This window comes from Meriones unguiculatus, chromosome 1 (assembly GCF_030254825.1).
Source record: "Meriones unguiculatus strain TT.TT164.6M chromosome 1, Bangor_MerUng_6.1, whole genome shotgun sequence".
In the NCBI taxonomy this organism is placed as follows: domain Eukaryota; kingdom Metazoa; phylum Chordata; class Mammalia; order Rodentia; family Muridae; genus Meriones; species Meriones unguiculatus.
In genome coordinates, this window is record NC_083349.1 from 76144528 (window position 1) to 76161301 (window position 16774).

Sequence of the window (16774 nt, forward strand, 5' to 3'; positions counted from 1 at the left end):
TTAGGGTTAGGGTTAGGGTTAGGGGCTTTGGGTTAGGGTTAGGGTTAGGGTTATATCACTTTTCAGTTTTCCTGTTTTAATAATTGTACAGGCGACACATATGTGATTTAGTTTACAAAATTTTGCTTTGTGTATCTGTTCTTTCAATGGAAACTTGTTTCTGTGCCATACAGTGCGAGATAACACTTTTCAGTTTTCCTGTATTCCTAATTGAGCGAGCGACACACAGGTGATTGTGTTTAAAAGTAGTGCTTTGCTTTTCTGTTCTTTCGATGGAAACTTGTTCCTGTGCTGTACAGTGCATTATATCCCTTTTCAGTTTTCCTGTTATAATAATTGAACAGGCGACACGTATGTGAATTAGTTTACAAAGTTGTGCTTTGCGTTTCTGTTCTTTCGATGGAAACTTGTTCCTGTGCTCTACAGTGCGTTATATCACTTTTCAGTTTTCCTGTTATAATAATTGAACAGGCGACACGTATGTCATTTAATTTACAAAGTTGTGCATTGCGTTTCTGTTCTTTCTTTGGAAATTTGTTTCTGTGCCATACAGTGCGAGATAACACTTTTCGGTTTCCCTGTATTCCTAATTGAGCGATCGACACACATGTGATTTAGTTTACAAAGTAGTGCTTTGGATTTTTGTTCTTCGGTTGGAAACTTGTTTCTGTGTTGTACAGTGTGATATATCACTTTTCAGTTTTCCTGTTGTAATAATTGAACGTGCAACACCTATGTGATTTAGTTTACAACGTTGTGCTTTGCGTTTCTGTTCTTTCGATGGAAACTTGTTTCTCTGCCATACAGTGCGAGATAACACTTTTCGGTTTTCCTGTATTCCTAATTGAGCGAGTGACACACATGTGATTCAGTTTACAAAGTAGTGCTTTTCATTTACGTTCTTTACTTGGAAACTTGTTCCTGTTAGGAACAAGTTAGGGTTAGGGTTAGGGTTAGGGTTAGGGTTAGGGTTAGGGTTAGGTTAGGGCTGGGTAAGAGATATGGTTAGGGTTAGGGTTAGGGTTAGGGTTAGGGTTAGGGGTTAGGGTTAGGGTTAGGGTTAGGGTTAGGGCTTAGGGTTAGGGTTAGTGTTAGGGGCTTTGGGTTAGGGTTAGGGTTAGGGTTATATCACTTTTCAGTTTTCCTGTTATAATAATTGTACAGGCGACACATATGTGATTTAGTTTACAAAGTTTTGCTTTGTGTATCTGTTCTTTCAATGGAAACTTGTTTCTGTGCCGTACAGTGCGAGATAACACTTTTCAGTTTTCCTGTATTCCTAATTGAGCGAGCGACACACAGGTGATTCCGTTTAAAAGTAGTGCTTTGCTTTTCTGTTCTTTCGATGGAAACTTGTTCCTGTGCTGTACAGTGCGTTATATCACTTTTCAGTTTTTCTGTTATAATAATTGAACAGGCAACACGTATGTGAATTAGTTTACAAAGTTGTGCTTTGCGTTTCTGTTCTTTCGATGGAAACTTGTTCCTGTGCTGTACAGTGCGTTATATCACTTTTCAGTTTTCCTGTTATAATAATTGAACAGGCGACACGTATGTCATTTAATTTACAGTTGTGCTTTGCGTTTCTGTTCTTTCTTTGGAAATTTGTTTCTGTGCCATACAGTGCGAGATAACACTTTTCGGTTTCCCTGTATTCCTAATTGAGCGAGCGACACACATGTGATTTAGTTTACAGAGTAGTGCTTTGGATTTCTGTTCTTCGGTTGGAAACTTGTTTCTGTGCTGTACAGTATGATATATCAATTTTCAGTTTTCCTGTTGTAATAATTAACGGGCGACACATATGTGATTTAGTTTACAAATTTCTGCATTGCTTTTCTGTTCTTTCGATGGATACTTGTTTCTGTGCTGTACAGTGCGAGATAACACTTTTCGGTTTTCCTGTATTCCTAATTGAGCGAGTGACACACATGTGATTCAGTTTACAAAGTAGTGCTTTTCATTTATGTTCTTTCCTTGGAAACTTGTTCCTGTTAGGAACAAGTTAGGGTTAGGGTTAGGGTTAGGGGTTAGGGTTAGGGGTTAGGGTTAGGGTTAGGGTTAGGGTTAGGGTTAGGGTTAGGGGTTAGGGTTAGGGTTAGGGTTAGAGGTTAGGGTTAGGGTTAGGTATAGGGTTAGAGTTAGGGTTAGGGGCTTAGGGTTAGGGTTAGGGTTAGGGTTATGTCACTTTTCAGTTTTCCTGTTATAATATTTGAACAGGCGACACGTATGTGAATTAGTTGACAAAGTTGGGCTTTGCGTTTCCGTTCTTTCGATGGAAACATGTTTCTGTGCCATACAGTGCGTTATATCACTTTTCAGTTTTCCTGTTATAATAATTGAACAGGTGACACGTATGTCATTTAATTTACAAAGTTGTGCATTGCGTTTCTGTTCTTTCTTTGGAAATTTGTTTCTGTGCCATACAGTGCGAGATAACACTTTTCGGTTTCCCTGTATTCCTAATTGAGCGATCGACACACATGTGATTTAGTTTACAAAGTAGTGCTTTGGATTTTTGTTCTTCGGTTGGAAACTTGTTTCTGTGTTGTACAGTGTGATATATCACTTTTCAATTTTCCTGTTGTAATAATTGAACGTGCAACACGTAGGTGATTTAGTTTACAAAGTTGTGCTTTGCATTTCTGTTCTTTCGATGGAAACTTGTTTCTCTGCCATACAGTGTGAGATAACACTTTTCGGTTTTCCTGTATTCCTAATTGAGCGAGTGACACACATGTGATTCAGTTTACAAAGTAGTGCTTTTCATTTACGTTCTTTCCTTGGAAACTTGTTCCTGTTAGGAACAAGTTAGGGTTAGGGTTAGGGTTAGGGTTAGGGTTAGGGTTAGGTTAGGGCTGGGTAAGGGATATGGTTAGGGTTAGGGTTAGGGTTAGGTTTAGGGGTTAGGGTTAGGGTTAGGGTTAGGGTTAGGGGCTTTGGGTTAGGGTTAGGGTTAGGGTTATATCACTTTTCAGTTTTCCTGTTATAATAATTGTACAGGCGACACATATGTGATATAGTTTACAAAGTTTTGCTTTGTGTATCTGTTCTTTCAATGGAAACTTGTTTCTGTGCCATACAGTGCGAGATAACACTTTTCAGTTTTCCTGTATTCCTAATTGAGCGAGCGACACACAGGTGATTCCGTTTAAAAGTAGTGCTTTGCTGTTCTGTTCTTTCGTTGGAAACTTGTTCTTGTGCTGTACAGTGAGATATATCACTTTTCAGTTTTCCTGTATTCCTAATTGAGCGAGCGACACACAGGTGATTCCGTTTAAAAGTAGTGATTTGCTTTTCTGTTCTTTCGTTGGAAACTTGTTCTTGTGCTGTCCAGTGAGACATATCACTTTTCAGTTTTCCTGTATTCCTAATGGAGCGAGTGACAAACATGTGATATAGTTTACAAATTAGTGCTTTTCTTTTTTGTTCTTTCATCTGAAACTTGTTCCTGTTTGTACAGTGCGTTATATCACTTTTCAGTTTTCCTGTTTTAATAATTGAACGGGCGACAAGTATGTGAGTTAGTTTATAAAGTTGTGATTTCTGTTTGTGTTCTTTCGATAGAAACTTGTTCTTGTGCCATACAGTGCGAGATAACACTTTTCAGTTTTCTTGTATTCCTAAATGAGTGAGCGACAAACATGTGATTCCGTTTAAAAGTAGTGCATTACTTTTCTGTTCTTTCTTTGGAAACTTGTTCCTGTGCTGTACAGTGCGATATATCACTTTTCAGTTTTCCTGTATTCCTAATTCAGCGAGCGACACACATGTGTTTCAGTTTACAAAGTGGTGCTTTGCATTTACGTATTTTTGTTGGAAACTTGTTCCTTTTAGGAACAAGTTAGGGTTTGGGTTAGGGTTAGGGTTAGGTTTAGGGTAGGCTTAGGGTTAGGGTTAGGGTTAGGTTTTGGGTTAGGGGTTAGGTTTAGGGTTAGGTTGAGGGTTAGGGTTTTAGGGTTAGGGTTAGGGTTCGGGTTATATCACTTTTCAGTTTTCTTTTTATAATAATTGAACAGGTGACACATATGTGAATTAGTTTACAAAGTTGTGCTTTGCATTTCTTTTCTTTCATTGGAAACTTGTTTCTGTTCTGTACAGTGCGAGATAACACTTTTCAGTTTTCTTGTTATAGTAATTGAACAGGCGACACGTATGTGAATTCTTTTACAATGTTGTGATTTGCGTTTCTGTTCTTTCGATGAAAAGTTGTTTCTTTGCCTTACAGTTCGATATATCACTTTTCAGTTTTCCTGTATTCCTAATTGAGCGAGTGACACAAATGTGATTTAGTTTATAAAGTAGTGCTTTGCGTTTTTTTTCTTTCGTTGGAAACTTGTTCCTGTGCTGTAAATTGCGATATATCACTTTTCAGTGTTCCTGTTATAATAATTGAACACGCGACACATATGTGAATTAGTGTACAAAGTAGTGCTTTGCTTTTCTGTTCTTTCGTTGGAAACTATTCCTGTGCTGTACAGTGCGTTATATTACTTTTCAGTTTTCCTGTTATAACAATTGAACAGGCGACACGTTTGTGAATTAGTTTACAAAGATGTGCTTTGCTTTTCTGTTCTTTCGTTGGAAACTTGTTCCTGTGCTGTACAGTGCGTTATATCACTTTTCAGTTTTCCTGTTATAATAATTGAACGGGTGACACGTATGTGATTTAGTTTACAAAGTTGTGCTTTGCATTTCTGTTCTTTCGATGGGAACTTGTTTCTGTGCCTTATAGTGCGAGATAACACTTTTCAGTTTTCCTGTATTCCTAATTGAGCGAGCGACACACATGTGATTTAGTTTACAAAGTAGTGCTTTGCATTTCTGTTCTTCTGTTGGAATCTTGTTTCTGTGCTGTACTGTTTGATATATCACTTTTCAGTTTTCCTGTTATAATAATTGAACGGGCAACATGTATGTGAATTAGTTTACAAAGTTGTGCTTTGCGCTTCTGTTCTTTCGATGGGACCACCAGCACTCAGTAATTTTCCAGTTAATTCTCTATGTCCTAATACATTTTAGGCAGCATAAACCAGTTTTTCTCACCTTGTTTGGGTGATGGTGGTCTTAGGGCATCTTGAAAGACACATTTCTTAAAAAGAGCTGTAGGGGCACGTTGGCACTGGCTCACACCTTAATCCCAGGGCTCAGAGGGAAGAGGCAAGCAGATCTCAGAGTCTGAGTCCAGCCTGATTTACAGAGAGGATTGCAGGACATCTAGGGCTCCACAGAAAAATACGATTTTGGGAGAGAAGAGAAAACAAAACAAAACAAAACAAAACAAAACAAAAAACTTTATTGAAAGCACTGTATCGCAGAGTTTGTCCCGCTTATGTGTGTATAGCTTTAATTTCCACACACTTGGTTCTATAGATTATCTAATGTCTATCACCTTTAAATGATAAAAAGGCATCGTGCTGGCCTTTTAATTGTAAGCTGTTGTGTAGGAAGCAAGAGTCGGTTTATAAATCTGTACTTAAGATCTTCAAAGTTCTCAGGCCTGTATAGGGAAAATTATGCAAAGTGGACAGACCCTATTTTGAACAGGAAAAACTGATAGTTTATTTTTTCCTAAGTAAAAACATTCATGAAATGTAGTATAAGAATGAGATGTCATTTATGGAGAGGGAGTAAGAGGGGCTGAAGAAATGACTGACTGGTTAAGATCACTGCTCTTCAGAGGGTAGAGATGGAGTCCCAGCCCACATGGCAGCTCACAGCATTCTCTAACTCTACTTCCAATGGATCTGATGCCCTCTTCTGGCCTTTGTGGTCACCAGGCAAACACTCATGCACATAAATAAAAAATGTTTCAAATAATAAAATAAAAGAGGAGATGGGAATGCTGTTCTCTTGTCAGAAATGGTACTCAAATACCTCAGCAGGACATGGTGACGGACACTGATGTAGTTTACCTTTCCAGCTGAATGACTTATATCATTCCAGCATGTAGACACCGACTGCAGTTTAAAATTATTACCAGAAAAGGTTTTCAGGGTCTCTTATCCTGGTGTAGAAATCTTTCTAAGTAGGATGCTGTTCCTTATCTGCAATCCACAGACAGCACTGCTCAGCTAACCTCTGCTGCCATCAGAGATCCCTGAATGTCTGGTGCTTTATAGGAAGACTCTAAATTCTCTGGTGAAAAGAGTCGCTTTGGTGTCTTTCAGAGAAAACGCCTCGATTCTTAAAATTGTGCCTGGCCTTGGTCGATCCACAGCCCTGTCAATCCAGATTGTTTCTAAGAGTTTGTTCCTTCAGGATGGAAGGAATGGAGGGAGGGAGGAAGGAGGGAAAGTAAGGAGGAGTGAGGAAAGACCACAAAGAGGAAGGCCACAGTGAGCCTAACAGGGAACAACCTTACTGGGCTTCTGAGTGTCCCAAAGGTCCACATATACCCAAGGACAGCATCCTTCTAACATGACTTAAAAATAGGCTACCTCTGCCAAGTCTTCACTGACATTGCTAAAACTAACATGCGGAAGCAGCTTGGTTTCTCTATGGCTTAATCCCATTAAGTTTGGGGGAAATGGTGATAATCAAAGACATGGTTTGCCTCAGAGCACTGGTTGGGACTGTGTCTTTTCTCATGAGGCTCTAGAGCCCTAGACTGAAGCTCAACAGTAGTCAGTTTTGGTTGTTCCTGCTCTGGGGAACAGAAGGAAGCCATCATCCCTCCAAGCTAAGCTTGTGAGACTGACACCACTGGGGCCTGAAGCCCCACCCGCCCTATCTTCTCTGTCCTGGGGCCTGAAGTCCCCCCCACACCACTGTCTGTGCACTGCCCTGGGGCCTGAAGCCACCCCTGTCTGCTCTGCCCTGGGGCCAACCACATTACAAACTTGGTTTGGGGAATCACTGCATTCATCCTATTGGCTAATTGATGCACAAAGAACAAATCTAATCTAATTGCCATAACAAAGCCATTATGCTTGGCCAAAGACCAGCCTCTTAAAGGAAACCTAACCATCCAGACATCCAGGTGCCCAGTTTGCAACTGCTACTTATGCATCGTCTTGTGGAGGATTCAGTGACTCTGTTCTTTGTGGGCTGGTGATGTGGCGAGGGAGCTGTTTGTAGAGCCCTCATTTCTCTGAGCCAGTTCTATTCCTTCCTAACAGTTCAGGACCCTGTTGGCTGTTCTCAGCTGTTCTCACAAGCCTCCATCTGTGTCATCATCTGTGTTGTGGTTTAGAACCACAGGCCAACCTGTTGGCCGTAGAGGTAGTCTCCTCTTACGCCCTGTGTTTGCGTCAGCTTTCACGCCTCCACTCTAGCAGAAGTGTTAAAGGACTGACCTCCATACTGCTACTGCTCGTTGTCATCAAAGTCCCAAGAAGGAGGATTCCATTTAGCCCTAGCCTTCCAGGCCCAGGGTTCTTAAAGGGTCAGTGGGTTTCTAAGGGAGCACTAGGGACTGAGAAGAACGGAAGTGAAGACTTTCATGACAACTACTAAGGCGTTGCCGGTGTGCCTAAGCCCATCTAAACGGTGGTCCCTGGAAAGTGGGATACTTTTGGCAGTGTGGTATCATCCAAGCTCTTTCTAAAGGGCAGATGAGATGTGAGAGGACAAACCCCGCCAACTGCTTTTCTTTGGAAGGCCTGTGCTCTTTTCATGTCTTGCTTCATAGTCAGCCTTCAGGGCGGCCTGCCCTAGCCTCCTTTCAGACCCAGAGTCCCACACCTCTTGTCATCATGCCACACAGTCCCTTTGCCCGTCCCACAGTGGGCATCTCATCCTTCTGCCTGCTTCCTGGTAAACCCCTCAGGACAAAGGCAGGGCTGGGCACAGTATCCTGGTGTGTCAGACTCAAGACAGAAAATGACAGTTGAATGAGTGGGTTGGGAAAATGAATGGTAACTGAGACCTGTGGAGGGGATAGTCAGGAGCAGAGGCTTACAGGATTGGGGTGTCGGTGGATATGCTCCTAAATCCGCAGGTCTGCATAGTTGTCTGCAGTGATAGATATGTATCCACAAACATTTGCGCCAAAGGGGGAGGCTGCAGCTGTTGGCAGACTCCGAGAGTGTAGGGAGCTTACAAGAATTAGATTTTATGTATAAATACACATTTACAGAGGGAGAGAGATGTGGGAAACAAAGGGTGGGAAACAAAGGGTGGGAAACAAAAATTGTGAGACAAAGAGGGAACCTTATATAGAGAAGCAGAGTAAAGGAGAAGAGAGGAAGAATATGAGAGCGGGGCTGGAGAGATGGCTCAGTGGCAAAGATTCTCTCTGCTCTTCCAAAGGTTCTGAGTTCAGTTCTCAGCACCCACATGGCAGCTTTCACCTGTCTGATCCCTCTTCTGGTGTACTCATATACATAAAATACACAAATAAATAAATCTTAAAAATGTATATATGAAAGAAGGCAAGTGAGGTGGGGCTCTCACTCTGGAACAAATTCTTTACACTGGTGCTATACAAGACCTTGCAGTAGCCACTGCCAGTAGCCTGATGAGTAGCCAGGCATGATCGCCCGTCACAAAAGGAGGGTGTCCTGGCCAACTGTAATTTAGGGTAAGTGGAATGAAATGCTCCCAGAGACGTTGCAATAGAGTCATTTGTTTGTGCAGAGGAAGGGAGAGTGCACACTGAAGAGAAAGGAAGGGAAGGCATAGGTGGCTTCCTGTGGTAGAGTCCCGTTTTCTTTTATCCTTAGTACATGGGCCAGGCTTGGGGGTGAGCAGGTGAACACTCAGATAAGAAATGAGTGCGAGTGAAGCCACTGATCTAGGAAAACAGGAGAGCACCTGACTGCAAGACAGTCACAAACACAAACCAGGAAGGAGCTCCCAAGAGGCAAAAAGACTCAGTAGAGAAACAACTGGGTCCAAAAGAGATTGGGGAAAGACAATCACAGTATGCTGAAGTCTTGAGGCAAAAAATAAATGCCTCTGTTGTCTGTAAATATTCCTCAGCTGACACCTCTACGCATGCTGACGGAGCAGTGCTTGCCCTGGACAGAGGCTGTGCTGGGGTGAACCGGTGGGGTCCAGACACTGCACTGCTGTTGCTGTTCTGAGATCCCTGAGATTATGAACTCACAGAACACAAAGAAGCTCGAAGTGTGTGTGTGTGTGTGTGTGTGTGTGTGTGTGTGTGTGTTGCCTGGTCCCATCTTGCCTTGTTCTGGAGTTAGCAGGAAAGCTTTCCCACTTTTAAAAAGAGCACTACCTCTATGGCCAACAGGTTGGCCTGTGGTTCTAAACCCATAGCACAGGTAGAGACACAGATGGAGGCTTGCGAGAACAGCCGAGAACAGCCGACAGGGTCTGGGAGAAGAACTAATTACAGCCCTATTCTTGCCTGCAGGAACTCTTTAGCAAGCACTTTTCAGGAAAGCTGGATGTGGCTGAGTTTATCCAGTGTTGGCCATCACTCTAAACTGGGCCATGTTGCTGGCCTTGACTGTCTTCCTAGAGTGACTGACCATGGGTTGTCCCTGGAGTTCAGCAAGGGACATGGAAGTCTGCCGCAGGGGTCTCTGAGGGATGGTATCTGCCCAAGGGGACCTCTGCTGGGTGAATCCACCTTCATTCTTATTTTGTTGGCTGGGATTAGAACATTTCTACAATATTTTAGGTATTTCTGATAGGATTAATCCTAAACAAGAATGTAAAGCAGGGAAATTTAACCCTTACTATCACCTTCACCTGGCATTTCCTCTTCTCTTTAGTTGTCTTTATTTCCCTGTTTTTCCCAGTTACACTGATGTACCTAGAACTCCAGAAAGTTCCAGAACTTTCTGACAAAATCTATTTTTTTAAACGTTTTCACCATGCTGAAGTGCCCAAAGTAAAATTGATTAACAATGTCATGATCTAAATAATGACTTCATCTTGCTCTTCCTTAATACAAAGTACCTTTGATGAGTGAGGCCCTCGAACCTTTCCTGTGCATCTTCACTTCCACTTACTCAGTCCTTCAGTCAAATCTCTTTTTCTTCTATCATATTTCACAGAAGTCTATCTCAGCCTGAGATTGCAAAGTCATTATAATCCAAAACTCTAACAGAGCTACTTGGATCTTCAGAGAATGAGTGAGCCCATAGCCACGCACTGTGGAGAAAACAGTGCTGCACAGGTTGAGAGGACTGATAGGGTCTGCCAGGGGGAAGATAATGACATACACATGGCCACCCTCACCCCAGTTCCTGAAATAATGACTCTGAGACCTTATTATTTATGAATAAATGCTTAGACCAAAAGTTTGGGCTCAATCCTGACCAGCTCAGAACTTATAACTTATTTTACCCATTTATTTTTTCTTTTCTTTACTTTTTGGTTTGTCAAGACAGATTTTGCTGTGTAGCCCTGGCTGTCCTATACTCACTTTGTAGACCAGGCTGGCTTCAAGCTCACAGAGATTCACCGGCTTCTGCCTCCTCAAGAACTGGGATACAGCAGGGGCAAAGGCCACTGTGCCCAGCTTGTTTATGCTATTATATGTGTGCGGCATGGCTGGTTACCTCACCTTACAGTCCAGGACGAATCTACCTCTGACTCTATCCTAGCATTCATCTCTCTCTGCCAGAACTCCAACTTCCTGTTTCCTACCTCAGCTTTTTATAGACAGGCAATGCTTTCATGCAGTACATAAGAGATTCTCTCTCCACGTGCATTCACAGGCTGGCGGGTGTCTGTCTTCCTCGAGGGGCCAGGGTTGTAACCACAATAGGCCCTGCTTGTCTCTGAGCCTAGGGGTGGTCAGTCATCTAATGTGTGAGAGGTCCTGAGAATAGCAACCATTCCTGGCATGTTAGGAATACAACCTCAGTCCTGCCCCTCCCCCAAGCATGGCTCAAATATTAACACAACTGCTGAGAATTCCTTTACACGTATAACACATCAGAGGCAGCAGGATGGGCTTTTCTGCCAGTTGGCACTACCGAGGGTGTCGTTGGTGGAGAGCAAGTTCGAGGGCCTGGCTTCTACCTGTAAAAGGCAGCACTCCAGCAGACAGCACTCCAGCAGAACAAAGGGCCCTTCCCCTTACTCCAGCATCTGACTCTTGATAGAGCTACTGTTGGCTTGAACTGTTTCCATATCACAACCCGGCTGCTTCTTTCCCTAGGCTATCTACAAAATGGTTTCCTCTGTCATGGAAATGCCTGAAGATGAATCAACCCCAGAAAAAAGGACAGAGAAGATCTTCCGCCAGATGGACACCAATCTCTATCGGTAATCTCTATTGGTAAGAGGCTAAAGGACTTTGCTTGGGTCAAGCTTCTGGTGGAGTCCGGGCAGGGTGGCTCTATAAAAGGACCAAATGTCAACCACAGGGACCTTATGCACAGTAATATGTGACAACCACCTATGCTGGGCGGGGAGGAATAGAAGTGGGTAGACCCTGGAGCTGGTCCCAGTCTAGAGCAAAGGCCTTATTTTCTAGGCCCTTCTAGCTTTCTCCTAAGTTAGCCTTCCCCAGAATAGAATGGGTCCTGTGGAGCAGAAATAAAAGGACCCAAGAAGCCACTGAGGTAGGATGGGCCTTTTCTAGAAGTCTGGATCCTTGTGGCCAATAGGCCAGAGTATGGGGATGTGCCTGCTGTTTCTTAAAGACCCCAACAGCTTTTATCCCAGCCTGCCTGAGTGATCTTATGAGCAGACTCTACCATGCTGCGTCCAAGTGAAAGCTCAGGTAGTGGGAAGCAGGTTGGAGTGGTCTGCTGGTTCCACTGGGTGAGGGTGCTGCCTGGATGCAGCCAGCAGGTGCACAAACCAAAGAGCGCTTGGTGACACAGGAGGACCACAAGTCTGAAGCTATCTGCAAAATCAAATAAATAGATATGGTTTCTGCATGTTGGGCTACCAAGTAAGATACAGGATCCCCAGGCAATTGAGAAATAATGACTTCTTTATAGCATCTCTCTCTGTGCAATATTTGGGACATACGTATGCTAAGTAATTGATCGTTATTCAACTGAAATTTAAAGTTATTTTAGAATCATTATTTTTATTGCCAAATCTTGAAATGCTATTCAGAAATAGTTCCTGAGTTTACAGTGCTAAGTCAAGGCCTACCATTGATGACCCAATGCTGCCAAAAGCTTCACAGCTCTTTAAACAAACATGTATTTCTTTATTATTTACATGCATGTATGTTTGTACCTGCACACATGTGTGAGTTTATATGCATCACACGCATGCAGAAATCTGCAGAGATCATAAGAGGATATTCAGTTCCCTGGAACTCGAGCTGCAGGTGGTTGTGATCTACTCAACATGAATGCTGGAAATCAAACTGGTCCTCTGCTCTTGACTGCAGAGCCATCTCTCCAGCCAACTCATTTTTAAAACATAAAACTCATTTTAATATTACAGTGTAGAATTTTGCAAGTATTATTACATGACATGTATGAGTGTGCCATGGTGCACACATGCAGAAGACATGTTTATGAAGTTCGTTTCCCCCCACTTTCCTTTACATAGTTTCCAGGAATCAAATTCAGGTCATCAGGTTTACGCATCACATACTTCTATTCACTGAGACAGCTCACTGGCCCCAGACCCTCACACCTGATGTTTAATAATTCTAGTGAGCTGTGTAGAAATAGACCAGGTCCTTCGTGGTGTGTATGATAGCATGTTCTGCATAGAATAAGCCTCCTTTTCCCCCCATACGTGGGGCACCAGCTCCCTGAGAATCTTGGTTTGGTGGCACAGCCAGCTTGTTCACTGCTAGAAGTTGCCTCCATGAAGCTGCCTGACATCCTCTGAGAGCTGTTTTCCCTCATGTGCCCTGATTCACAGCACATAGTTTGTTTCACAAGTTTAAACAAACATGGGATTGTTTTTATGATATTGAACCACAGGTTTTGGTCATCTGGGGAACATGATGGCTTTAAGACCCAGCCTCTTCCTTAGAGGAGGACTAAATGATGGGGGGAAAGACACTTCTGGATATCTGGCCCAAGGCAATGGCAGAGCCTCTCCACTGGGACTGTTTCTACGGGATCAAAGAGCTCTGCCTGGGCCCTTGCCCAATGCACAGCCGACTACTACTGCCCTGGGCTTTGATAAGGAAAGATTTGTTTAAACAAGGAAAGCTATGGGGATGGAGGCAGTGAGGGCAGGAGGGCAGGGACTGCTGAGCACCCGAAAAACACACTGCTTCAGCTCAGGGCTTGGCTTCAGTGCTTCGGGCATGAGCCTCCTGTCCTTCCTCACTTGGAGCAGAGCCGGCGTGGTGTGAAGCCTGCTGCCACCAGAGTCTCCTTAGATAAGGGTCTTTGCATCCCACTGCTGGCCTCTGCCATGAAAAGTCTGCACCTACAAGCAAGTCAATCTGGGAGTCTGTGCAAGAGGCAGAGTTCATATGGGGTACCAAATGCTCTGCAGCTTGTGGTGCCCGATGCCTGTGCTTGTGCCTGCAGCTTTAAAGTGTTTAGATGCTGCTTCCAATCCCAGCCCCTCATTCTCATCCTGCAGGGGCTGAGCAGGTAGCACGGAAGAGCAGCTAAGGAGGTACTGGAGTGCACAGGCCTGGAGGAGCCTGGCAGCCTCGTATCTGTCTTTGGAAAAACAGATGGGGCTAAGTCTGCAGGGAAGGAGAGAGGGCAAAGTTAGGTAGTTAGGTAACGGCTCCCAACAGTTCTATTTCCAACTATCAGTCAATGAGTCACTTCAATCAAACGGTCACCACGGAAGTGCCAGGAATGAGGAAAGCCACCCCCACCCCCATTTCTCCAAAGTGATAGTGACAGAGACCTTTACTGGCGGAAAGTTGAGGAGGAAGGATACTGAAGATCCAGGAAATTGAGGAGCCTGAAGTAAAAAAAGGAAGCTTGGGCTACACAGTAGAGTCCATATCAAAAAAAAAAAAAAAAAAAAAAAAAGAAAGGAAGCCGTCTGGTGAGAGATCCAGGTTTTTGGCTTCCTTCTCAAGCCGCCTGGGTTGACAGAAGTGTATCACCTTCTGTCTAGAACACACTCCTTTATCCTCCCAACTTTGGATGATGGTGGTGCTATCCTCAAAAGTTGTTAAAAAGAACCTACACTCCTGCTCTGCCCACTGGGAGCGGGGTGGGGGGAGGAGTCTTCTGCAAACCAGAATACAGCAGTACACAGGGGCTGAAGGGCCTGAGCCTGGCACACGCAAACGAGCTAGGGCTACTCAGTCCTCAGAAGCTGAGCATGAGCACAGGGGCTCGAGGAGTGGGGTGAGGCACTAGGGCAAAGATTCAGGTCAGGGTAAGCCAGTACCCTCCCCAGGCCCTGGGTCCTGTCCTGGAGGTCTTGTTAAATGGCCCTGTGCACTGAGCGAGGTGGGGGAATGCCACGGTAAACAGAGAATTGGGGTCCCTGCCTCATGGTCTCCTGGCTTCTGGTGGGTGAAGCTGTGGGCTTCTGCTGTGCCCCGTGTGCAGTGCAAAGAACCACAGGCCGTCACTCACTGGTCCTCTTGCCTTCTAGAAAAACTCTCCCTGGAAGAATTCATCCGAGGGGCCAAAAGCGATCCATCCATAGTGCGTCTCCTGCAGTGTGACCCCAGCAGCGCCAGCCAGTTCTGAGCCCCGCACCCTAAGGACGCTACAGCTGCCTGGGTCTCTCCCAGTTGGGTTTTAAACTTATTTTATTTGTATTTTTTGCCAAACAATATTGATGGTGAAGCTGTCCCCTCTTCAGTCAGACGTGCTCTGCTGTGACACCCTTGCCCCTTGCTTCTTTCGTCGTGGACGTGAATGCCCAGAGCGCTTGTGGAGAGCATGAACAGACTTCGTGGTATTCCCTATTGGATGACTTTTTAATCATCATTACTTTTTTCCCTTTGATTCTAATGTGTCTGTCTTAAAACCCAAGACTGGTGGGGCCAGAGAAAAGAATACCATTCTGCCCCTGAGATCCTTCAGCAAGCTTTGAGGGGCTTTGTTTGAAAGACAAAACTCCTAATCTGGGTGTGTTGTCACGCATGCCCTCAGGGCTATGGCAGGCACCTGAGGCTAGGTTTTCTAAGAGCAGGTTACCCTCTGGGGTAAAGCTATTAAAGCCAGCTGGGACATTCCCCTCCACCCCAGCAGGCTGTAGTTTCCAAGCTGTGAACATTACAAGGTAAATTAACAGAGATGGGGAAAGATGACTCAGCGGTTCTCCCACCCCACAGGTTTACAGAGGTGAGCTAATATGAGGCCCTTTGAAAAATCAAACACAGATGGTAACATTCTAAAACCAGACCCATCTTGCTACCTACTTGTGATTTATAAAAAGACTGCTGTATATAAAATATTGGGTATTGCAGACCAAATTAAGTGTTTTGCCTTGTAAATGCATGTTTAGTGAGCGCTAATGCAATCTTACTACAGAAGACTTGTTTTAGCAGTTTATTGTGAAGCCAACTACAACGAATGTCAGTGTCTTGTTTTAAAGTCCTGTCTTTGCACAAATGTACCAGTCAACAAGTGTATTTTATATACTCCATAAAATTACAAAAGAATGATGACAAGGGCCCAGCTTTGATTTCGAATGGTTTTACAGAGTCAAGGTGGCCAGAGGAAGGCAGTTTCCAAGCGTCTTGTCCACCAGCAGCTCTGAGAAGGGGCCATGGTCCAGCAGCGCACCGGCAGGTGCAGGTGTGCTGTCTTTCTAAGCAGATGAATGTTCCATAGACTCGGAAAAGCAGATTGGTCCTAACAGTGTAACCTACATCCTCAGTGGGGGAGCCACGCCTAGAATCTTCTTTTTCTGCCCCCGGGTATCTTTCATGTAGTGAGGTGTGGGCCAGCCAGGCAGTTCACCCACCCACTGTAGGTGCCGGCTAGGGAGCCTGCAGTGTCTGAGGCCACCGTGGGTCCCAACAGCACTCCCTTTCACCTTGTTATTTGAATCTAGCAAAGCTGAGTTGTTGCTTGGGCTGGTCACCTCATATACACTACTTTGAAATAAGGGTTGGAAGCAAAAACTTCTGGCTACAGGCAACTAAAGCCTCACACACAGTGGCATCAACAAGGCCCAGACACTCAAGGATGTTAGTGGCAGAGCCTGCCTAAGAGGAGTCAGGAAGGTCTCTGCTGCCTGTAGCCACGTCCTGTAGAACAAAGCCGCAAAAAGTTAAACACAGCTATAAGAAATGATGCCCAGGCAATTCTTGCTGGCCGAAGGTCCCCCCCCCCCATGGCGATACTCTTAACTGGCAGAAGTTCAAACTTTAATGGTGTCTCCATAGGTTGAAATTTTGTGACCTAGATTTTGTAATCTTAATATTTCCTAGTGTCATTTCCTTACCTTTTGTAGCAAGGCTTGCCAAATCCTGTGAGCCAAATGATAAAGTCTGTTTTTGGAAAGCAAAATTAACCCAAGTTGGGATGGAAACCAGAGGTGGCCTCCAGCTCTTCAGAATTCAAGAGCACAGGTTATGAACCCTGTGGTCCCCAGAAGGCCTGGAGAGCTCCAGACCAGCTAGACACACAGACATAACAGACCTATCTGTATGTTTCCTCCTCTTCTCCACCTCTCCCAGGAAGGCATTGGGTGTCATTTTATGCATGCATGTTTGACCAATGAACTTCACAGCATCAGGAGGGCCGAGTGCCTGAAGACATCTGTCACTCCTGTGGCCAGGCAGTGTTTGTGCTGTGTTCAGGGGCCTCTGGTGGAGGTAGAGCCTGTTTTGTTCCAAGTAAAGGAAGTCTGTGCTGTCCACAGGACTGGAGGACGTTTCAGAGTGCTTGACTGTTCATACCTCGCTCAGGATGGAGAAGGGGCGGTGTGGTACTCCCCAGCGGGACTTTCTGGAAATGGATTTAATTATATATATGTCATATTATGTGAA